The sequence below is a fragment of the Somniosus microcephalus genome, chromosome 16, assembly GCF_052327205.1.
Source record: "Somniosus microcephalus isolate GS21.2 chromosome 16, FLI_Smic_1.0, whole genome shotgun sequence".
Taxonomy (NCBI): Eukaryota; Metazoa; Chordata; class Chondrichthyes; order Squaliformes; family Somniosidae; genus Somniosus; species Somniosus microcephalus.
In genome coordinates this window covers 40,072,538-40,096,920 of record NC_141002.1, presented here as the reverse complement: position 1 = coordinate 40,096,920, position 24,383 = coordinate 40,072,538, and the positions used below count along the sequence as shown (strand labels likewise).

Sequence of the window (24,383 nt, the reverse complement as noted above, 5' to 3'; positions counted from 1 at the left end):
AATAAAATTTTAAAAAGTCCAAAAGCTTAAATGCAAACTTACTTGAAAGATGTGTGTGTTCCTTTACGAGGTGCTGACAGCGCCTCTATCAGTCTGCTTGTACACTGGGTTTACCTGGTGTGCTTAGGATCCAGTGCTGAACTCAGTGCTAAGATCGAAGTTTGACATGGTGCATGCCAACTGATGTCACCACAGCGCCATTTTTCTTTTCTGGGCGATACTAATCAGCAGCGCTAACAGGACCACAAAAATGGAGGATGCCACAGGACCCGCCATTAGCTGGTGTTAGAGCAGCGGCTGCCGCTTTCTCCACATTATGCCACGCTAACGGGTGGTGATAAGGTAGGGAATTTCTCCCCCGTTGTATCTGGGTGATATATGGCTGTCCAAGAACCCATAGGCATTGTCAACAGTGCTAGTCCCTGATAAAGAGATCATGTGATTTTGTGTAGATCAAAAATGAAAGGGCCCCACAAAAGCTGTCGACCATATGCCTTGCATGGAGGAGATTCTTATAAAGCTGGTGCTGCTAAGTATCTGATGACTCTAGACCTGACAAAAAAGTTATTGTACCTGGGCCCACCCAAATCAGGCAACAGGTATCGGCAGTCCTTCGGTTCCAAGTAAATACAAAAACCTCAGTTTTCATTTTGATCTAAAATTGCTTCGTGATTTTGGACTTGTTCTACATAGTCTACATTTAGTAGTGCATTTATATTATTTATGCCTTTCAGCATGCTTTATGAGATCACTCTCATAAGATTCTTTTCTATAATAAAAATGGAACAAGGTCTATAAAGGCTCAACCAACAACTATGAAACACACTGTGAAGCATGAAGGTCAATGAGTTAAACCCAAGTTGCTTAATTGTTGGCCATTATGTTATGGGTACACGTTAACAACGCTTATTTAGAACAATTTACTGTTCTCTTCATTACTTCCTTTTTACCTAAAGGTGGTGACTTTGGCTGACACATAGCTCCACAGTCATCCCCTCCTTGTGACAATAAACTCCACTCCTGCTAGTTGATCTAAGGCAGGCAGCATCATGCGGGAGCCGAAGGAAGTGCAGCTACAAAGCACCGTTGGCTGTTTTTCCCCTCCCTCCCCCGTGTGCCGGCAGGCTTTTCACCAAAAAGTCCTGTTCAAAAAAATGCACATGTTCAGTATTTTCTGTTTGTGCAAAGTGACACGCTCTTACCTCATGGCCGCGCACTCGACTGCGCAACGATTGGCCCGCGCTCCTCTCCGCCCTCTGGCTTGGGCCGTGGCGCGTCACTTCCGCCTGTCAGCCCGAAGCTGGAAAAGCGATAAACAGCGCGAGACGGCGGCGGGCGCTTTTCACAATCTGCCCCCGACATTGTGAACCTCGGGGCCAACCGCCGAGCGACAACTGCAGCAGAGGTGAGAGGAAAACATTCATATTTATAATTCTGATCGAGCGGAGTAACTTTCGAGTTCCTCGGCACTACAGAGGGGACAATAACAAGCGGCAGTCACGCACGGTTGTTAATATAATGTAATTGAGCGCAAGTAGTTAAGACGGCAGGAGATGACTGTCAGACGCTGTTGGTTTTCTTCGCTCTCTGCTCCTCCCGCTCTCGATGCCAACAGCTGACTGTCAGGGTTCGTGCGGCCCGAAACAAGCCAGGTACGCACCGGGGGCTGGGTGGGTGGCTAGCGTGCTGGCTGCTAAATGCGCCTGTTTTTGCGCAAGTCTGATAATGGGACAGGACTTCGACCCGCCTTCCTGCCAACTACTAGTCCAACTTGTAATGTAGCAGGTGAAGTGTTTTGTTGCTGGCAGGTGCAGTCCCACGCCACACACCGGGCTTTATAACACTTGCGCTGCCCATCTTTGGAAATGAACGAAATCTTTTTGCCTCCACACTGCTGTCATCTGAGGCGCCTTCACTTGGGTTTTGCCGAGTTCTTTCTCGACCTTTTAAAAGGACAAGTAACTGGAATTAATTGTCGAAGACAATTTTTCCAATATTTGAGTTTTTCAATTTATTTTAAACTCTTGAGTGTGTCCTGGAGCTGTATAGCTTTTAACGTTAATACTTTAGAACATAAGAAATAGGAGTAGGCCATTTGGCCCCTTGTCGCCTGCTCCCCCATTCAGTAAGATCATGGCTGATCTACCTCAACTCCACTTTCCTGCACTTTCCCCATATCCCTTGATTCCCTTAATATTCAAAAATCTATTGATCACTGTCTTGAATAGAGAATTCCAAAGATTCACCACCCTCTGAGTGAAGAAATTTCTCCTCATCTCAGTCCTAAATGGCCGACCCCTTATTCTGAGACTGTGACCCCTGGTTCTAGACTCCCCAGCCAGGGGAAACATCCTCCCTGCATCTACCCTGTCAAGCCCTGTAAGAATTTTGTATGATTCAATGAGATCACACCTCATTCTTCTAAACTGTAGAGAATATAGGCCTAGTCTACTCAATCTCTCCTCACAGGACAATCCCTCCATCCCAGGCATCAGTCTGGTGAACCTTCGTTGCACTATACTATGGCAAGTATATCCTTCCTTAGGTAAGGAGACCAAAACTGTACACAATACTCCAGGTGTGGTCTCACCAGGGCCCTATATAAATGCAGTAAGATGTTTTTACTCTTATACTCAAATCCTCTTGTAATGAAGGCCAACAGACCATTTGCTTTCCTAATTGCTTGCTGTAACTGCATGTTAACTTTCAGTGATTTGTGTACAAGGACACCCAGGTCCTTCTGAACACCAACATTTCCCAATCGCTCACCATTTAAAAAATACTCTGTTTGTTTTTCTATTTTTCCTACCAAAGTGGATAACTTCACATTTCTCCACATTATATTCCATTTGCTAAGTTGTTGCCCACTCACTTAGCCTGTCTATATCCCCTTGCAGCCTCTTTGCATCCTCCTCACAACTTACATTCCCACCCAGCTTTGTATCATCAGCAAACTTGGCTACGTTACATTTGGTCCCCTCATCCAAATCATTGATTTAGATTGTGAAAAGCTGAGGCCCAAGCACTGATCTTTGCGTTACCTCACTAGTTACAGCCTGCCAACCCAAAAATGACCCATTTATTCTTACACTCTGTTTTCTGTCCACTAACCAATCCCAATCCCATGAGCCATAATTTTGTTTAATAACCTCTTGTGTGGCACCTTATCGAATGCCTTCTGAAAATCCAAATACACCACATCCACTGGTTCCCCCTTATCTATTCTGCTAGTTACAACCTCAAAAAACTCTTAACAGATTTGTCAAACACGATTTCCCTTTCATAAATCCGTGTTGACTCTGCCTAATCCTATAATTATTTTCTAAGTGCCCTGTTACCACGTCCTTAATAATAGATTCTAGCATTTTCCCTATGACTGATGTCAGGCTGACTGGTCCCTAGTTCCTCGTTTTCTCTCTCCTTTAAATAGTGGGGTTACATTTGCTACCTTCCAATCCACAGGAACCATTCTAGGATCTATGGAATTTTGTAAAATGACAACCAATGCATTCACTATCTCTATAGCCACCTCTTTCAAAACAGTAGGATGTAGGCCGTCAGGTCCAGGGGATTTATTGGCTTTCGGTCCCATTAATTTCTCTAGTACTATCTTTTTTACTAATTTCTTTCAGTTCCTTGTTCTCGCTAGACTCTTAGTTCTCCACTATTTCCAGGAGGAATTTTTGGGTCGTCTTCCATGAAGACAGACACAAATTATTTGTTTAATTTCTCTGCCATTTCCTTATTCCCCATTATAATTTCTCCCGTCTCAGCCTGTAAGGGACCCACATTTACTTTCACTAATCTTTTCCTTTTTACATACGTAAAGAAGTTTTTACAGTATGTTATGTCTCTCGCTAGTTTACTCTCATTCTATTTTCTGTTTCTTTACCAATTTCTTGGTCCTCCTTTGATGAATTCTAAAGTCCTCCCAATCCTCAGGCTTGCTACTCTTTTTGGCAACATTATAAGCCTCTTTCTTTGATCTAATACTATCTTTAACTTCTCTTGTTAGCCAAGGTTGGACCACTTTTCCTGTGGGGTTTTTGTGCCTTAAAGGAATGTATATTTGTTGTAAATTATGTATTCTTTAAATGCTAGCCATTGCTTCTCTACTGTCATACCTTTTAATGTAGTTTCCCAGTCTACCTTAGCCAACTCTCCCCTCGTACCTACGTAGTTTGCTTTGTTTAGATTTAAGACCCTAGTTTCGGATTGAACTAAATCACTTTCAAACTCAGTATAAAATTTTATCATTTTATGGTCACTCTTTACTACAAGGTTATTAATTAACCCTTTCTCATTGCACAATACTAGATCTAAAATAGCCTGTTCCCTAGTTGGTTCCTCAACACACTGATCTAGAAAACTATCTTGGATACATTCCATGAATTCATCCTCCACACTATTACTACAAATTTGGTTTGCCCGGTCTATATGTAGATTGAAGTCTCCCGTGATTACTGTATTACCTTTGTTACATGTGCCTCTAATTTCCTGATTTATACTCTGCCCTACATTACAACTACTGTTTGGGGGGCCTATAAACAACTCCCACCAATGTTTTCTGCCCCTTGCTGTTTCTTAGCTCCACCCAAACTGATTCTACTTCTTGATTTTCGGAGCTAAGATCCTTTCTCGCTACTGTCTTTATCCCATCCTTTATTATCAGGGCTACCCCTCCTCCTTTTCCATTTTACCTATCTCTTCTAAAAGTTAAGTATCCTGGAATATTTAGTTCCCAGCTTTCGCCACGTTGCAACCTCGTCTCCGTAATGGCTATTGGATCAAACCTATTCATTTCTATCTGCGCCATTAATTTATCTATTTTGTTGCGAATGCTTCGTGCATTCAGATATAGTGCCTTTAGCTTTGACTTATTTCTATTTTTCCCTGATGTCACCTTAGTCACTGATGCCCTATTCCCTTTGTTACTCTCTCTGTCCCTTCCTGACCCACTCTGCTTATTTTTACCCAAAACTCTACTCTGCTCTAGAGCCTTGACATTTCTCTTGCTGCTTTTAAATTTACTCTTTCCTGAATCCTCCCCCCCCCCCCTTTATTAGTTTAAAGTCCTGTCTACTGCCCTAGTTATTCGGTTTGCCAGAACAGCTCCCTCTTTCCCCAGTACTGGTGCCAGTGCCCCATGAACTGAAGCTTCTTCCTCCCACGCCACTCTTTGAGCCATGCATTTAAACCTCTAATCTGTTTGTCCCTGTGCCAATTTGCACGTGGCTCAGGTACCAATCCAGAGATTATTACCTTGGAGGTTCTGCTTTTTAATTTGGATCGTAGCTCCCCAAACTCCCTCAGCAGAACCTCATTCCTAGTTCTACCTATGTTGTTGGTTCCTATGTGGACTGCGACAACTGGATCCTCCTCCAGCCACAAGGAGATGTCTTTAACCGGGCAGGCAATACAACCTTCGGAACTCTTGGTCGCGGCTGCAGAGAACAATATCTATCCCCCTGACTATACTGTTCCCTACCACAACTACATTCCCTTTCACTCCCCTCACTTGAATGGCCTCCTGCACCATGGTGCCATGGTCAGCTTGCTTCATCCATCCTACAGGCTTTTCCCTCATCCACACAGGCAGCAAGAACCTCATACCTGTTGGGCAAGAGCAAAGGCTGAGGCTCCTCCAGCACTGCCCCTGGGGTCCCCTTACCTGCCTGAGTTGCAGTCACACCCTCCTCTCCCTGACCACTAACCAGACCTGTACCACTACCTAACCTAAGGGGTGTGACTGCCTCCTGGATCAAAGTGCCCAGGTAACTCTCCCCATCCCTGATGGCCCACAATGTCTGCACCTCAGACTCCAGCTCAAAAACTGAGCTGAAGTTCCTCAAGATGCAGGCACTTACTGCCCAGGATCACAATTAAATTTGTAATTAAGTAACTTCGTTTACAGTATAGTTTCTTGACTACTTACTTGATCTAGAGTAAGTTATGGGTACTGAAATTAAATATCTACCTGTAAAACAAAGCACTACAAGTAGTGTAGGCAAAAAGCAGCAACTCTTTCCCCTCTTCTCCGAATTCCCACTCTTTCCAAATTCCCAAATAAAACACTCTGTTTAAGTACACTCAGTTTTAATCCCACTTTGTGCAGACTGCAGAAGGGAACTTTTTTTAGTTAAAAGGGTAAAGTTAACTAAAAATCCATCTAGGTATATATATCACAGAACAATACTGTGAAAACTTCATAGATGTGTCACTATGTTGGGTGGTGAGAGATTTTTTGCTGGAACAGAACTGGACAGTGCAAAGTTTCTTTACGTACTCCTTACTTTGTTTAAAATTTTCAACCAGTTTCTGATCAGTAACAGTATTATTTTAGATGACTAAAGTTAGATGGAAAATAGTTGTTGACTAAAATTGTTTTTATATTAACTATTAAAATTAGATCAAGTTCCTTACAAAGGCCAAAACAAATGTAAATTTTGAGTTAGAGACAAAAACTTACAGGCTAGTAGTCAGCACCTATTGGAAATTCGATTGAGTGAATAAAGTTTTCATTGGCCTTCTGAGTTGTGTGAGAAGTGAAACATTTATGAAACAAATTCTGAAAAGACTAGAATGGAAACATGTTGAGCAAAAACTACTTTTTGACTATAATTGTTTCCAAGACTAAACTTAAAATATTACCAATGATGTAAGCCCCCAAAGTGTGGACTGAATGATATACACAGTCGACAACACTGGCTTGTTGTAAGAAAGACAGACCCAATAATTGAAGTAAAAACGGTTTATTCAGGCCTGGGGAGCTATGGCTCTTGCGTCCCAACACAAGGCTCCAACTCCACCAAATCTCTTGAGGTTTACACAGTTATACACATATTCCAAGACCTCCTACTCCAGAGGTCCAATCGATTTAAAAGTCTATACATTAATCACTAATTAGGTGTGCCTAACTTCTACAAGGTAACCAATAACATAAGTTTCACTTTTCACTGTATGGGCCTGTGGCCCCTCTGATTTCTTGGAAATGAGTCATCAGGTCATGTGATTTCTGAGAAACGAGACCCTCTCTCCCTTGACCACTACTGAGTTTCATTTTTCCAGAAAAGGGTTATGTCATTGTCTCTTTTTGTAAGTTTCATCTCTCTAAACTGGTATGGTCATTTCTGCAATTAAACATACGAGTAATTAGTACATTTCATCTTTAAACATTTTGCTGCGCAATTGCGTTCTACTAAACGTGCCCTGTTACGCTCATTTTTAAATCTTACTTCACCAAAATCTGGGAATGAAAGACTGGATTAAAACAAGAATTAAATCTCTTGCAAAAACAAAAGCAAATTAAGACTAAAATTGGAAAGGCTACAATTGAGGATAAAATTAAAATAATTTCTCAGATTAAAGCAATATTGATTAGTAACACTGGATATTATCATTGATACCTCCAAATTGTCGGCCACTCCTCTAAAAGGGAAGTGTAGGAAAAGAGCATCTTTAATATTAATTTTGGGTAAAAATAATTACAAATGTGTATATATTTATAAAAAAATAATGTACCAGAGGAGGTCTCGGATGCTGATTTTATTTGGCGAGGCCATACTGATTATGTCTATTAAGGGAATTTCTCCTCAATATAATTGCCAATTTATGCCTCTGTCCCATCACATTTTGTCCGTTTTATCTCTTTTTTTGGTAAGCAGTTGAGTAGTTATTTACCACAGTATCATTTTAGGAAAGCTTCAGAGTTGCTCCCCCTAAAAGGCATTGGTAGAATGATATCACCAAATAAAATTGGAGAACTAGTGAATTTTTAATAAAGTAAACATTTTTTATACTTCAGGCGCCAAGATTAGTATTAGGGGACATTTATGTGGAAAATGCTTTAATTATTCTACTGTGATGAATATATTGATAATTTCACTTCAGTAAATTATGTCATATATGCAAATCAAAAATGGTTTACATGTAGAAAATAACATTTAACGAAAACTGCAGGCTTTTTTATTACACGGCTTTTTTTTTTAAACGGAATAAATATCTATTTCAAAATGGGATTAAAGGTGATGAGGCTAGATATAACCAAACTATGAAACAAGAAACTTTGTGCTGCTGGGAATTCATGGAAATATCATTCTGTTGAAAACAACTAGATAGTCTTGAATATGTAGGTTGGCTTAATATTTTGGATTATCTTTATCGGTGTGAAACATTCAGAGAGTTTTATCTTGGGATAGATTGCATAGCTCAAAGATTTAATAGGTTGGGTCGAGTCCACAATAGGAAAAATTATACAATCTAAGCGGAAAGGAAAATTACTTTTTCTGGTTCCAAGGGGCGGTGCACTTGGCTGTTTTGAATCATATCTCTCGGCCATTGCTGTAAGGTGAAGATGGTGGCTAAGAGAAGTTCTACAAGGGTGCCTCGATTTCCAGAAATTGCTCTAGAGGTCCTCATGGAGGAAGTGATCAGGAGGACGGAGGTACTCTTTCCACTGAGCAGGAGAAAAGTACCACGGCAAATAGCCTGGCAGCAATGGTCAGAGGTGGTAGAGCAGATTAATGTGAGGAGCAGCGCGCACGGGACCTGGCTGCAATGCTGCAAGAAATTCAATGATCTGAAGTACAGCAGGATGCTGAGGAAGAGCAAGGCTCACCATTCCTGCCAGCTTCAGAGCATTATGGCAGCAAATCAACGAGCAACAGTTTGGTTGACTCATTTGTTTTCCCTCCCCCACCCAACACAAACAGTCACTCCTACCAGCAGATTCAGTCCTTACATTCTTCAAGTGAATGCCTTCAACTTCAACACAAGCATGGGCATTAAGGCACTACATAAATGCAAGTTGTTGATGTTGTTGCCATCATGTGCAATTCTGGCGTATTTTGTGCGCAGCAGATTGTGATGTGAAACTTGGAGGTCTTGTGATGATTTTGCACTAGAAAGTGAGTGTCCATGAGTTTAATTTCTCTCCATTGTTCTATAAAGGAAGGCAAGTATAGAGGAAGTACCTCATATTCAAAGTACTCCCTATCCACTTATAACTAATATATTAAAGATCTCCGTGCCCTGGCCCCATTCTAACCCTGCTCCACCTGATTACTACACTTGGTCTGGACTCCCTGTATCAGCCTTAGCTCATTGGTAGCACTATCGCCACTGAGTCAGAAAGTCATAGATTCAAGTCCCACTCTAGAGACTTGAGCACTTAATGCAGGCTGACACTTCAGTGCTATACTGAGGGAGTGCTGCACTGTCGGAGGTGCTGTCTTTTGGATTTGACGTTAAACCGAGGCCCCCTCAGATGGATGTTAAAGATCAAATGGCACCATTTCAAAGAAGAGATGGGAAGTTCTTTGCGGTGTCCTGGCCAATATTTATCCCTCAACCAACATCACTAATACAGATTATATGGTCATTATCACATTGCTGTTGGTGGGACCTTGTGTGCAAATTGGCTTCCTACATTATAACAGTGACTACACGTCAAAAGTTCTTAATTGACTGTAAAGTGCTTTGGGATGTCCTGAGGTTGTGAAAAGTGTTATATAAATGAAAGTCTTTTTCTTTCAATACTGCATGAGATTGATTAGTATCTATAATATATTGAATATTTTGCACATAATGAGTGCATCCTATATATTTCACATTTTGATTTAATGGTTTTTACAGATTTTTTCATATGGTTATTTCTCATTGGCCTATTCTGCCAGTAAGCAATTAGATGGCCCATAATTTGTGGTCCCACAAAGAGCTCGTGATCTCTGTGGCGAGAAGTTCAGCTTTTACGAGGTGCAGTTGAAATCAACATAGTATAGTGGGAATCCCATAGTGCGAGCTGCTGTGACATCAACAAGCTGCCTAAGCAGCCATGCACAATGCAGAATTCTCAGAGACCGCGGACCAGGAGTGAGTAAGCTCCTCTGATTCTCACTTTTTAAAAATGTTGGAGAGCAAAATAAAGATTGTGGCTCTCGCATGGGGAAAAGGTAAAACTGAAATAAAGATGAACAAACTTTTTGAAATAAAATAACCAATTTTTTTTAAGTTTCTTAATTTTTATTTTCATTAAAATGGATAAATTTGACACTCTACAAAATTTAAATTCATTTTTCAGGGCCACAACATTTGTTTAGCAATCAATACGCTGTTAAAACCCCAGTTATACCTAATCCAAAATGGTCCAACTTTTAATGGGGTATTTAACGGCAATATTCCTGCAGAAGAGCCGAAGTTTTCATCAGTTTTCCTGATTTGACAGATTACAATGATTGCCAGCTGTGGGGGTGGGGTGGGGGGGGGGGTGCCACAGTGCAGCCAGTGTCGGAGCAGTGAATGACTGACCACAACTTCAGGATTTCTGCGTTACTTTCAAAGGGATAATAACAGCGAGTGAACATCGTTCTCTGTTATTACTCACCACAAATTCCCGGCCAATGAATTCAATATTTGTAGAGATCTGTTAGAAACTTAACAAACCAATGATGCTATTCCAAGGACCATCTTGCTATCAGACCCTAGGAACCCACTAGTGAGCCAGATCCCAAATTCCACTTGAGTTCTGCCAAATCCTATGTTCCTTGTTCACAGTGCTGCCAAACCATATGACATCCATCCCATGGAACACCAGCACCCCTACCTCAGTACAACTGTACTGCGAAATCCCAGGCCAGTCACCTTCAGTGCAGCCAAAGCCACCTCCCCAACATTGTTAAACCCCGTCACCCCCAACTTCTTCAGTACTGCTAGGTAACCCACCTGCAACCTATATTTCTTGCATACCATCTTTCTGAGTATCCTCAGTTATTTAAAAAAAAGTAAAGGATAAAAATTAAATACTTTGCTAAGGGAATATATATAAAATAAATGCCACATATTTATGAATATAAAAGTAATCAAGGCCACTGATTTACAGTTCTCAGAAAAATGAAGAGAGAATTCAACCCCAAAAGACAGATAAATGTCTCAGAATCCAATGTAATAAAATCAGAATTCCAATTGTTCAGTTGGCATAAGTCAATGGCCTTGATACATTGTGCATTACATGGCATAACATCCATATTGTTATAGATAATATATCTTCGTAATTGACATGTAATCGAAGTAAGCATGACAAATAAAAGGTTACAAGTTAAATTTGCTTAGGAGTCAGAAGATGAAATTCCCTTATTCAGGGGCTGTGCTTGTCTGTCTGCAAGATCCAGGACACAGTGTCTGACAAATTTGTGATTAGATGACCAAGTAACTGCTACGAGTTTCCCAGGTAGAAATTAACTCTCATCAGTGGCGTAAGCAGCATTTATTTTTGGGCGAAGTTTGGATATGAGCTTGCCAGACCAAACAAAACTACTTCAAAAAGTATATTTTTCAAATAGGAATTTGACAGTCAGCGAGTAGAAACATTTTAATTCCATTAATGTAACAATTCAAATAAAGCAAATTCATTTTTGTTAGACAAAAACTCTAAAGCATGAAGTCCAAGCACCAGTTATGTGTTGCTACTACCTAGTCTATCAATAACTTTACTACTATTAACTGCAATATCCCAGTGAACATTTAGAAGTGCAAGCTCAACAAATTCATTTTCATGGGTTGAATTGGAGAACTGACTAGCTCTGGAAGAATACCATTTTTTTCTGCGTTCTATCAAGTGATCCAAGGCATTAGTTCTTTCGGAAGAAGCAATGGTGCGATTAACAAAATCAGAAATTTCCAGGGATGGTTGAACACCCTTAACATTTGGTGTGTTAAAGATTGCGAGAATAAAGGCAAGGTAGTTGTAATTGAATCAGATGATATTTTTAGTAAGATTAACAGGTTGATGATGCACGTTCAAGTGCTGCATTGGTAAAACCTGTCAGAATCAAGCTATTGATTAATCTCTAGCAATGCCACATCTGTTGCTTTTGTAAGAAAATGCAATTGGATATTCATCTTCATTATTATTTAGGCATGTTAATATACTTCAGTCTCGTTACCTTGGGAGCTAACAAAACGTTGGTGGTTTGAAGGTTTATATGAATTACAGCTTTATGAGCCCTGATCAAACTGCCATAGCTAAATTGTCACTTCTACAGGTTCTAAGCATATAGGTGTAGTGTGTGTACCTTTTAAGAGGAACTATGTTTTTGAAGCCCCTGTATACTGTAGTACCAGTAGTAACCACTCGGGTATATAAGCCTGTATAGCGTCTTGTGTAGTTAGTTCACCTCCAGACTTTGTTCAGTAAACACTTGTTAAATCAACTCCTGCATTCCGTGTCTCTTAACACACGGATCTAACAGTGGCGACGAGTTAGAAACAAACTTACCTGCAATTCGGCAGCACCTCAAGGCGATCGATTCCTCAGACGAAGGTCGAAGCCAGACGCAAGAAAAAAGAAAGGGAAGCTGTGGTTTCACCAGCTAAACGGGCTGGTGGCAGGTAGTGCACTGATCCTTCCTGGGCTGCGGCGGGCTAGAGCTCGATCGGGTGGTTCTGCAACGGGGCCGGGCAGCGAGTCGGGAAGCAGAAGCAAGGAGAGAGAGAGAGAGTGTGGAGCACTCAGGGCGCGGCCGGTGCTGCAAAGCAGGTCGGCGTTCAGACCGAGCAGAGGGAGGGGAAAGTCCCAGAGGGTCCGCTCCACGACGGGAACGGTTCTCCAAGTAACGGAGAAACTATTCAAGATATATATTTAAAAAAAAAAAAATAGAAATACCGCGAAAAGCTGCAGGTCGCAACGGGAACAGCGTTGGCAGCGGCGGGAAAGCACGGGAGGCGCCATGTTAACTCGACGGGGAAGAAAGAAAAGCGCGGGAGGCGCCATTTTGATCCATCGGGGACGGAGGAAAAGCGCTGGAAGCGCCATTTTAGATTTTCAAGATGCCGAAGACTGGCAATATTACTGCTTTCGATTGTGATATGGAAGATTGGACCACATATGTGGAAAGAGTGGAGGTATATTGCAAGGCGAATGAAGTAGCGGATGATAAGGCATCGGTACTTCTAAATCTGATGGGCGCAAGGACATCCGGGCTGTTACGAAACTTGATCACTCCAGCCAAACCGATGGACAAGAATTTTAAGGAGATTGTTGATACCTTACAAGAGCACTTAAACCCAACACCGCTGCTGATAGCGGAACGATTCAAATTCTTCAGGAGGAATCAGCACAAGAATGAAAGTAACGCTGATTACCTCACCGAATTACGAAAGCTGTCAAAGCACTGCCAATTCGGGGCAGGACTGGCAGATTCTCTACGAGACAAATTCGTCTGCGGTCTCCTAAGCGAAGGAACACAGAAAAGACTACTTTCTGAGAAAGATTTGACACTGGACAAGGCTTTCAGTGTGGCTGTATCATACGAAGCAGCAGCAAGAGGAGCTGCAGAGATACAGCAAAAGCCACAAGACTTCGGCACCCATGAAATGACACGGGGTTTCGAGAGATGTTATCGCTGCGGCAGATCCACCCATGACCAGAAGGACTGCTGGTTCAAGGACAAAGCATGCAGGCAATGCGGAAAGATGGGACACATTGCACGTGTATGCAGATCTGGAAAGAAATCCGCTGACAGTAAAAAGGTCAATAAGGAAAAGTACAGAAAGGTACAGATGATGACGGACAGTAGCTCCGAAGACCAGAAGAGCGATAGCGACTCCGGAAACAAGAGACTAAGCTGTCTCAAATTACATAATGTAATTGCCAAAGAAGATTACCAGACCATTTGGGTTACCCTCACGATAGCGGGGTCCCCAGTCAAAATGGAGCTAGATACAGGATCAGCTCTGACCGTCATAAGTCGACGGGATTACGAGCGGCTATTTCCGCATATACCTTTGAAAGACACATCCATTATCTTGAAGACATATACGGGGCAGAAAGTATACCCCAGAGGGAAAATAAGGGTGCCTGTTGTATACAACGGCAAGGAAATACAGAAGTTGTATTTATACGTTCTGCAAGATGGTGGTCCACCATTGTTGGGACGTGAATGGATCAGAAAGATACGTTTAGACTGGCACTCCATTCAGGCACTGACGGTGACCAGTAAGAAAAAAAATGATGATGACGTCATACCTGGACGATTTAAAAGAAATCTTGGCTAACCCCAAAGAAGTGTTTCAACAGGAACTAGGAACCCTGACAGGCGCCACCGCCTCAATAAAAGTGGAAGATGCGGCAATTCCCAAGTTTTTTTTAAGGCAAGGCCGGTGCCATACGCAATTTGTCCAGCCGTCGAGGCAGAGCTGGAGAATTTGGAAAAAGCAGGCGTGTTATCCAAGGTAGATTGGAGCGAGTGGGCAACACCCATCGTCCCGGTCATGAAGAAAACGTTGAATAATGATAAATCTGAAGAACAGAGAAAAATTCGCATCTGTGGGGACTTCAAGGTGACTGTAAACCCGGTTCTTCACACAATACAGTATCCTCTTCCGAGGATAGAAGATATTTTCGCCTCACTATCCGGAGGGAAACGTTTCACCAAAATTGACTCGGCACAGGCATATCTACAGATGGGGTTTGAGGAGGCCTCTAAAAAGTATCTCACGATAAACACACACAAAGGCCTGTACCAGTACAATCAATTGGCTTTCGGAGTGGCATCAGCTCCGGCTATCTGGCAAAGAGCTATGGAGCAAGTCCTACAAGGGATTCCGGGGACTCAATGCTACCTAGACGACATCCTTGTAACAGGAGAAAACGACAACGAGCACCTTGCCAACTTGGAGCAGGTGCTCACAAGGCTGAGAGAACGGGGCCTACGAGCAAATCGCCCCAAGTGCGAATTTTTCCAGAAACAAATATCATATTGTGGCCATGTCATTAACGAAGAAGGGTTGCATAAGTCACCTGAAAAAATTGAAGTGGTCGTAAAGGCCCCAGCGCCTGAAAATGTCTCACAATTAAGGTCGTTCCTGGGATTAGTAAATTACTATCATAAATCTTTACCGAACTTGTCGACGGTTCTGCACCCTCTTAACGCACTGCTACAAACTGGAGTAGTTTGGAAATGGAGCGAAGACTGTAAACGTGCCTTCCATAAATGCAAAGGCTTGATCACGTCCAGGGAAGTGTTGGCTCATTACAACCCATCACTGCCAATCAGACTGGCGTGCGATGCATTTCCTTACGGCGTGGGAGCGGTATTATCGCATAGATTCCCTGATGGCTCGGAGCGGCCGATAGCTTTTGCGTCACGCTCATTGAACTCAGCTGAGCGTAACTATGCCCAGATCGACGGGGAGGCACTCAGCCTGGTGTGGGGGGTGAAGAAATTCAACCATTACCTACACGGACAAAAATTTAGCTTGTTGACTGACCATCAACCCCTCGTCTCCATATTCAACCCTAAAAAGGGCGTTCCCATTATGACAGCGCAAAGGCTGCAGAGGTGGTCCCTTTTCCTAGAGGCACACCAATATGACATAGAATACAAAGGAACAAAACAGCATGGGAATGCTGACGGGTTATCGCGCCTGCCGTTGCCAACGGTGGAAGAGGTGCCGACAGTGGACCCAGTGGAGATGTTCCACTTGACCATAGTGGAATGTCTACCAGTGACAAATTCTACCATTGAAAAGGAAACGCGAAATGACCCGACTCTCTCACGAGTCTACGATTTAACGGTGAAGGGATGGCCAGCACATGGCGAACCACTGTTGCCAGCATTCTCGCAAAGAAGAGAACAGCTGTCAGTGTGCCGAGGAACCTTGATGTGTGGATCCAGAGTGGTGATTCCACCCAAACTCCAGGATAAAGTGCTAAAGGAGCTTCACGAGGGGCATCTGGGTGGAGTGAAAATGAAGAACCTAGCCAGGGCGTTTGTATGGTGGCCAGGTATCGATGGAGACATCGAAGAAATGACCAAGAGCTGCCTAGGATGCCAGAAGGTCCAAAACGCCCCACCACAAGCCCCTCTACATCCATGGGAGTGGCCCTCATCTCCATGGCAAAGGGTACATATCGACTTTGCTGGTCCATTTATGAACTCAATGTTCTTAATCGTGGTGGATGCACACTCCAAGTGGCCGGAGGTAATAAAGATGTCCTCCACCACCACGGAAAAAACCATCACAGTATTAAGGACCATATTCGCCAGGAATGGGCTGCCTGAACATATCTGTTCTGATAATGGACCGCAATTTGTATCCGAAGAATTCAGGAAGTTCTTAAAAAAAACAATGGGGTTAAGCACTACACGTCCGCCCCATACCATCCCGCCACCAATGGATTGGCTGAAAGGTTTGTCCAGACCTTCAAGAAGGCCATAAAGGCCATGGGTAATGAAGACATAAATCTACAACATAAGGTAGATAACTTCTTGTTTGCGTACAGGAATGCAACACGTGGTTACAAACCAAACCCCCGCCATGATGTTTTTCAATAGAAGCCTAAGATGCCGGCTGGATTTGGTCAAGCCAAACATCAGAAGGGACATAGAGAACCGGCAATTTCAAAGCATGAATGAAAGGCCAACTAGAACCTTCCAGATAGGTCAACCAGTTTTGGCCCGGGACTACCGTACCGAGAAATGGCAGCCTGGAACTATTTGCACACGACTAGAACCGCTGATGTATACCGTGGACATTGGAGAAAGCATAATAAGGCGCCGTGCTGACCAGATCATAGTGTCATCTGAAAAGGGACAACCTACACCACAACTCTATATGCCTAGTGATGAAGCCGAGATACCCATAGTATCTACCTCCGATCCGGTGATACTGGAACCAGATGAACCCGACACTGGCATTGAAGCCGAATCGACCTTGCCAAAAGAACCTACTACACCACCGAGGCATTATCCGGACCAAGTCAGGAAGCCTCCAGAGAGACTGAATTTGTAATTTATTAACTTCAGCAAATGTGTATATTATTGTTCTTGTAAAAATGTTATTTAATGATTACTTAAAATGTTATGTACTATTTATCTAAAAGGGGAGGAATTGTAGTGTATGTACCTTGAAGAGGAACTATGTTTTTTTTGAAGCCCCTGTGTACTGTAGTACCAGTAGTAACCACTCGGGTATATAAGCCTGTATAGCGTCTTGTGTAGTTAGTTCACCTCCAGACTTTGTTCAGTAAACACTTGTTAAATCAACTCCTGCATTCCGTGTCTCTTAACACACGGATCTAACAATAGGCACCTAAAGAACTAAAGCCGGGATGTCATACTCATTTACGTAGTGGGACTGATCCGACATCCTGGCACCTGGTGTGGACCACATTCAGCAAAAGTTATTTGGACACATGGAATAGAAATTGGTATGCATTTTGCCTGTTTTTTGGGTGTAAAATAAGCGCCGTGTATGCCAATTTCTGGCGACAAGGTCCTGGTCCTGCACCTAATCTGCGCCGCCAGCATGGCCACCGCCATATCGGTCGCCACTGTTTTTAGGCATCCCGGTGGCTGGGTGAAATATTTAATCAATTATGCAAAGAATGGTACTGCGCCTGATTTAGGACCCTTCTGCAAAATGCATGATAAACTAGGTGGAGCAAGTGCTGTGCAAGCTCCGACTAATTTTTCCAGTTTTCCAGTGGTTCTTAAAGGGACAGCTGGAGGCTGCTGAAGAAATGGTTGGGAAAGTTTATTTTACTTCCCCTTCTGCCCCTGCCAGCTCCACAGCACTGCTGTGGGTTGCTGCTGGCCAATACACAGCCTACCTGCACCTCATTACTCCATGTATTCGACCGTATGATGTAAAATCGGGCCAAGTATCTCCCTGCATGCAGCGAGAATCCTCAGTCTCCATCCCCTTGTTCCCCATTCACCCACCAGTGGAAACAACCTTTCACTATTTACTAACAGCAAGGTTCCCAGGTTTGACTCGCCCCTTTACTGGCTACTCCTCTCTCGACATCACTCCCCAATGACCATGTTGCTGCTGCTGCTGCTCCCGGCTCTGCAGAAAATACTGGGCCTCATGCGCACCCTACCCATTCCCCAATTGTCCCGAGCCCACAGACTCGAGTTTCCCTCTCTTTCCTCTGCTCACATCCCAAACCCCCATTTACCTCGTCCCCTTCTTCCTCAATCCCTATTCGCCAGTCTCCCTTCCCCCCCCCCATCCCCCTCTTCCCGACCCTGTCACCTTTTCCCTCTCTCCTCCTGTCCCAATCTCCAGACCACATCCCAGTCTACGCCCACCACCCCCCCCCCGCCAACTCCAGCCAGTCCAAATCTCAGTCTCGCTCTCCCATCTCCCATCCCCTGCCCCCCTGCATTTTAGTGGCCTGAGAGAAAGATGTTTTTGAAGCATGCATCAGTTAGGCAGATTAAAGACCAAATTGTCCCTTTTTTTATGAAGTCAGTTTGGTAGAAATATGGTGGGGGGTGGGGAGGAAGATATGGGAGACTGGGTTGCATTTTATGTCAGAACACTAATGTGCAGGATCATGAAGTGGTGGGACACACAGTTGATGCTCTGTTTCGTTCGTGAACTTAAATTTGTTGATCTAGGGAAGTGTTTAGTTAGAGAAATAGAGTGTCATATGCAGGGTGCGCACAACATTGCCAACAGCAAGAAACAGATTGTACTCCTTCAACCCCTCTGCCCTGAATCACCACCATTAAAGCTTGTGCTGTTGGTGCCTAGCCTCTCGAAATTATGGAAGAAAATAGAGGAAGTTTTCTTTCAAATAAGAATAATGATAAAAGTAACAAAACAAATAGTTTTTTTAACAACTAAACGTGTGGATGAATTTGAGAAACAGTCAAGCGGACTGTGGAATTTATAACCTGTAAAGGTCAGTAAAAAGCACCAACCCTTTCCCCATCCTTGGAATCGCTGATAAATAAAGGCAGTGTGTACTGGAATCTTATCAACTACCATACATCTCAGGGGTACCTATTTTCCCATGGTCATTTAGCCATGTCATCAAAAATATTTGATTTCATTCTCAGGGATGCAGTTACTAATGCAAGATTCTCCTCTTCAACCTTTCCCTGGCATGCAGGAAAATGCCTGTCTGTTGTTTTGGCACTTGGGACCTGCCACTTACATATCTACCTGCATCTGGACAGTTGCCTTGTAAGAGTCCACGGACAGTCGTCCAGCGGGCACTTACAACATTCTAGGATTTCTCATGGCCATTGAGAAAAGTTTGAGTGTTTGCAGGCGATGAAATTTGTCGGAACCCTTTTGCAAACTGCATTGGAAAGAGTTTTCATGCCTCAGATTCATTTTCCTCCCTTTCCGACTTTGTGCCCCTTCTTCGAGAGGATTTCCTTGCTCCAATAGGCATGTACGCCATGTCTTCAGTCTGATAGTGACAGCCATACTGGTGGTCTGCAATGTGAGGCATTTTATGAGGTTGCTCCAGTAGAACCTACCAAAATAGTGGTCTCACAAAATGTCTTTGCCCCAACTGGTCAGGATCAACAGTGTACTCCACCCCTTCCTCCTCAGCTGACCTCTTTTGAGAGAGACACCGCTTTCAGGCCTTGGAACACATCACTTAAATCAGTGGGCTCAGGACCAGTGGAATCCAGCTGGCACATGTAGTTGCTGAATTACAGGGCAACATTCTAGGCACAACATTTGGCTGCCATCCACCTGCAGTAGTGAATGGCCCATTCCGAGATGATCCTGGTGATTCAAGACATTTGGTTATCTCTTCTGCTCCCGAACAGGAGTTAGGTTAAAGAAGGGATGGGCTGTCATCTGCTTGGAAACACACATTTCTCTGTGCATTTCTCATCATCCCATGGCCCGTCAAAGGATCAGGATGGAAGTGGTAAAGATATTTCTGTAACCATGTATTAGCCTCTGAGTGGGAGGGTAAGCTGTGAGGAGGATGTTGTGAAACTCCAGTACGATTTGGACAGGTTGGGTGATTGGGCAGAAACATGGCAAATGCACTATAATGTGGATAAATGTGAGGTTATCCACTTTGGTGGCAAAAACAGGAAGGCAGATTATTATCTGAATGGCAATAGATTGGGAGAAGGGAGTGCAATGAGACCTGGGTGTCCTTGTGCACCAGTCGCTGAAGGTAAGCATGCAGGTGCAGCAGGCGGTTAAGAAGGCAAATGGTATGTTGGCCTTCGTAGCAAGAGGGTTTGAGTACAGGAACAAGGATGTCTTGCTACAGTTGTACAGGGCCTTGGTGAGACTGCACCTTGAGTATTGTGTGCATTTTTGGTCACCTTACCTGAGGAAGGACATTCTTGCCATGGAGGGAGTGCAGCGAAGATTCACCAGGCTGATACCTGGGATGGCAGGCATGACTTATGAGGAGAGATTGTGTCGATTGGGCTTATACTCACTGGAGTTTAGAAGATTGAGAGGGGATCTCATCGAAACCTATAAAATTCTGTCGGGTCTGGACAGACTAGATGCAGGAAGGATGTTTCGGATGGCCGGGGAGTCCAGAACCAGGGGTCATAGTCTAAGGATAAGGGGTAAGCCATTTAGGACTGAAATGAGGAGCAATTTCTTCACCCAGAGAGTGGTGAACCTGTGGAATTCTCTGCCACAGAGGGCGGTGGAGGCCAGTTCATTAAATATATTCAAGAAAGAATTGGATATATTTCTTGAGGCTAAAGGGATCAAGGGATATGGGGAGAAGGCAGGGACAGGGTACTGAATTTGGATGATCAGCCATGATCTCATTGAATGGCGGAGCAGGCTCGAAGGGCCGAATGGCCTACTCTTGCTCCTATCTTCTATGTTTCTATGAAGCTGCTGTTGTCCAACATCCAGGAGTTGAACACCATCCTGCCGAATTGACTACCACACAGGAGAGACCTCCTTTTCCCAATGTAGGATTAGATCCTTCAACCAGACTCAGCATCTGAACTGTTGAGTTGTGGGATGGTTTCCAGAACAATGTCTTCATACTTTGGCCATTGATCTACTCTACTCATGGCTTCACGCAACCTTTTGACATATCAAGGTGGATTCTGCAGTGATTTGTACATGGAAAACAGGTATGCAATGAGCACAGAGGATGGCAGAACTGGGAGAGCAGGATCAATGCCAGTTTCATACTGGGCTGCCATTCTGCTGCCTTCATTTTGTGAGCTAAGGGCTTGTGATTATTTGGTGTCTTGAGCCTCATTGAGGCTCCAGATTTGATACAAAATATTTAAATTAACATTTAGAATGATGCGGTCGCTTTTGCAGTGCTTTTGTTGTATTTACCTTGTGTGCCCATTTGGAATGGGAGCGAGAGATGCTCCATGTGTGAAGGAGTTCTTAAATTGTCACACGCTGTGTATGGTTTAGTATCCTTTCAGTATTGTTTTTATTAGATTTTCTCTGTATTTCTACATTTTTATTGTATATTTTTACAATGTATTTTGGGCGATAATTTTTCTTTACTCCTTGCAGTAAGTTTGTTTTCAAAGTGTCTCAAGTGCAGTATTTCATGATTGGAGAGCTACAAGATGAAAGCAAGACATGCCAGGGAGGTAAACACCAGATCATATCTGCAGAGCTTGACACACCAATCTGTCGCAGCTTGCTCTGGGTCAGAAGGAAGCCAGTTGCAGAGTTTTATCTTCTACTGTAAAGATACCAACAAATAAACCATGCAACAGAAGGATGAGCCTGTCGGTAGTTGGCAAGGTTGCAACTGTTACACTGCTAGCTGAGAATGAGATAGAAGCTTAATATTAGCTAATATGCTGCTATAACAGATGTCGTCTGCATTGGTCAGTGTAGCCAGCACTTTAATCTCCTTTCCCACTAAATAACATGACATAGCTGTCGCAGTAATTCTGCATTTGCCAAGTTCAGAGGTTATTGATGACTGTCATGTCCCCAACATGCCTAACTCACATCCTGGGTGTCAGTAAATGAGCATGTTTGTGTTACAATGCCTTAATGTGTGAAGTCCTTGGATAATGTGAGTGTATCAAGGTTTTCAAATGTATGTTGCATCTTGACTGTGTGCCTGACATAGGTATACATGAGATGTAATGAAGTGTAAAGCTGTGTGGCGGTTTGGCATGGGCAAGCACTAAATGTGAAAAAGGTTGGCAGGTAACATTAGTGACATTCGAAGAGGCTGTCTACCTGATGCATGATACTGTCTCTCTGGGGAAGGTGCCCTGGAGTGCCAAACAGGGCAACCTCCTTGTATCCAGCTTAGGCAGCAACACAACAACCTCATCAGCCATCAAACGCAGTTGGATGCAGCGGCACTCTGCTACTTGTACACAGTCTTCATTTTGTTTCTTCAGTTTCCACATGTACACTGATGACACCCAGCTCTACCTCATCACCACCTCTCTCGACCCCTCCACTGTCTCTAAATTGTCAGACTGCTTGTCCGACATCCAGTACTGGATGAACAGAAATTTCCCCCAACTAAATATTGGGAAGAGCAAAGCCATTGTCTTCAGTCCCCACCACAAACTCCGTCTCCTAGCCACCGACTCCATCCCTCTTCCCTAGCATCTGTCTGAGGCTGAACCAGACTGTTTGCAACCTTGTTGTCATGTTTGACCCCAAGATGAGCTTCCGACCACATGTCTGCGCCATCAGTAAGACCGCCTATTTCCACCTCCGTAACATCGTCCAACTCCACTCCTGCCTCAGCGCATCTGCTGTTGAAACCCTCATCCATGCCTTTGTTACCTCTAGACTTGACTATTCCAACGCACTCCTGGCCAGCGTCACACGTTCTACCATCCGTAAACTTGAAGTCATCCAAAACTCATGTCCTAACTCGCACCAAGTCCCGTTGACCCATCATCTCTGTGCTCGCTGATCTACATTGGTTCTCGGTTAAACAACGCCTCGATTTTAACATTCCCATCCTTGTTTTCAAATCCCTCCATGGCCTCGTCCCTCCCCCTATCTCTGTAATCTCCTCCAGCCCTATAGCCGCCTGAGATCTCTGCGCTCTTTCAATTCTGGCCTCTTGAGCATCCCCAATTTTAAGCACTCCATTATTGGCAGCCATGCCTTCAGCTGTGAAGCTCCTGTGAAGCACCTTGGGACGTTTTACTACATTAAAGGCACAATATAAATGCAAGTTGTTGTTGTGTCTTCACTTTGGGCTTGCCATTCCTTTGTTTTCATCCATCATTTCTTCCCCTTCTCTGCTCACGCCCTCATTTTCCCCCCCCCCCCCCCCCGCCTCAAAGCCTTTGGAAAGGCAGAAAACTTTTAAAGATCATTTTGGAGCCATCTTTTATTTCTTCCAGTACAAAGTTCATAACTACTTGTTATAATCAGGGCCATTCTTGAGTTAGCAGCTTTTTGGGGACTATGTCAGCTTTTTTTGAAATTGTTAATTTTTGCTAATTTTTTTGATTGGCATGCAACAGTTTCCCTTTTATCGAGTGGGAAGAGATCAACTGGGCCACATCTCTAATATCACAATGCCATGACATGCCACATTTCTTAAAGGGGAGGTGGTGGTTCAGATATTTCCCTTCCTCCCCCCTCCCCCGGAAATAATTAATTGCTTTCTTCGCTAAATGGCTTATTGCCTGTATGTTGGTGGACCTGCCATAATCTGTCGTCTCTATTCTAACGTATTCTTGCAACAGACAGAATCCTTGTGTCAAATTAGTAATCGTCTCTCCCTTCGAATATGGGCTTGTTCATTAACAGAACATTTACTTTCAGCCCCACAACCACCCCCCCGAGGTATCTGTGCTCCTCTAATTCTGCCCTCTTGAGCATCCCTGATTATAATTGCTCAACCTTTGGTGGCTGTGCCTTCTGGTGCCTAGGCCCTAACACTGGAATTCCCTGCCTAAACCTCTCCACCTCGCTACCTCTCTTTCCTCCTTTAAGACGCTCCTTAAAACCTACCTCTTTGACCAAGCTTTTGGTCACCTGCCCTAATTTATCCTTATGTGGATCGGTGTCAAATTTTTTTTTTGTCTTGCAATACTCCTGTGTAGCGCCTTGCGACGATTTACTACGTTAAAGGCGCTATATAACTACAAGTTGTTGTAAACTATACTTGCCGGTTATTTCACAAAATTAAAATTCTTTGCAAATAAAATTTGTATTATACAAATTTAAATCATAATATTGTAGGGAGGTCAAAATACACTGAAAATAATATTAATTATAGTTTAGTAATTTTACAACATCCAATACAACTCCACACATTTGACCAAGTTTTTCTTTTCTTCCTCCCCCACAAACTGTTGAATTTTTTTTTGATGCGATCACGAATAAGGTTGATAAGTGAGTGTCTATGGATGTTATCTATATGGATTTCCAGAAGGCCTATGATAAGGTTCCACACAAGATGATATTAGCAAAAATGAGAGTGCACGGAATTGGAGGTAGCCTTTTGACTTGGTTTGGAAATTGATTGAGGTAGAAGACAGAGCGTGGGATAAAGGGTAGGTACTCTGATTGGCAGGATGTGACAAGTTCTTGGGGCCTCACCTTTTCACCGTATTTATGAATTTATTAATAACTTGGATGAAGGAATAGTGTTGTATAGCCTCAACATTTCACCA

General features: G+C 43.3%; 1 protein-coding gene across 4 annotated transcripts in view; it reads left to right on the top strand.

The window, feature by feature from the left end:
* The first annotated feature begins 1,226 nt into the window (after positions 1-1,226).
* Positions 1,227-24,383, top strand: part of pparab (peroxisome proliferator-activated receptor alpha b) — a 185,045-nt gene continuing 161,888 nt past the window's right edge. For 2 of the 4 annotated variants that reach the window (XR_015081333.1, XM_086008854.1), the window contains exon 1: positions 1,227-1,405. The gene's annotated coding sequence lies outside the window, so the exon portion shown is untranslated. The remainder of the gene's footprint in view (positions 1,406-24,383) is intronic. The other 2 variants (XM_086008856.1, XM_086008855.1) reach the window with 1 other exon arrangement.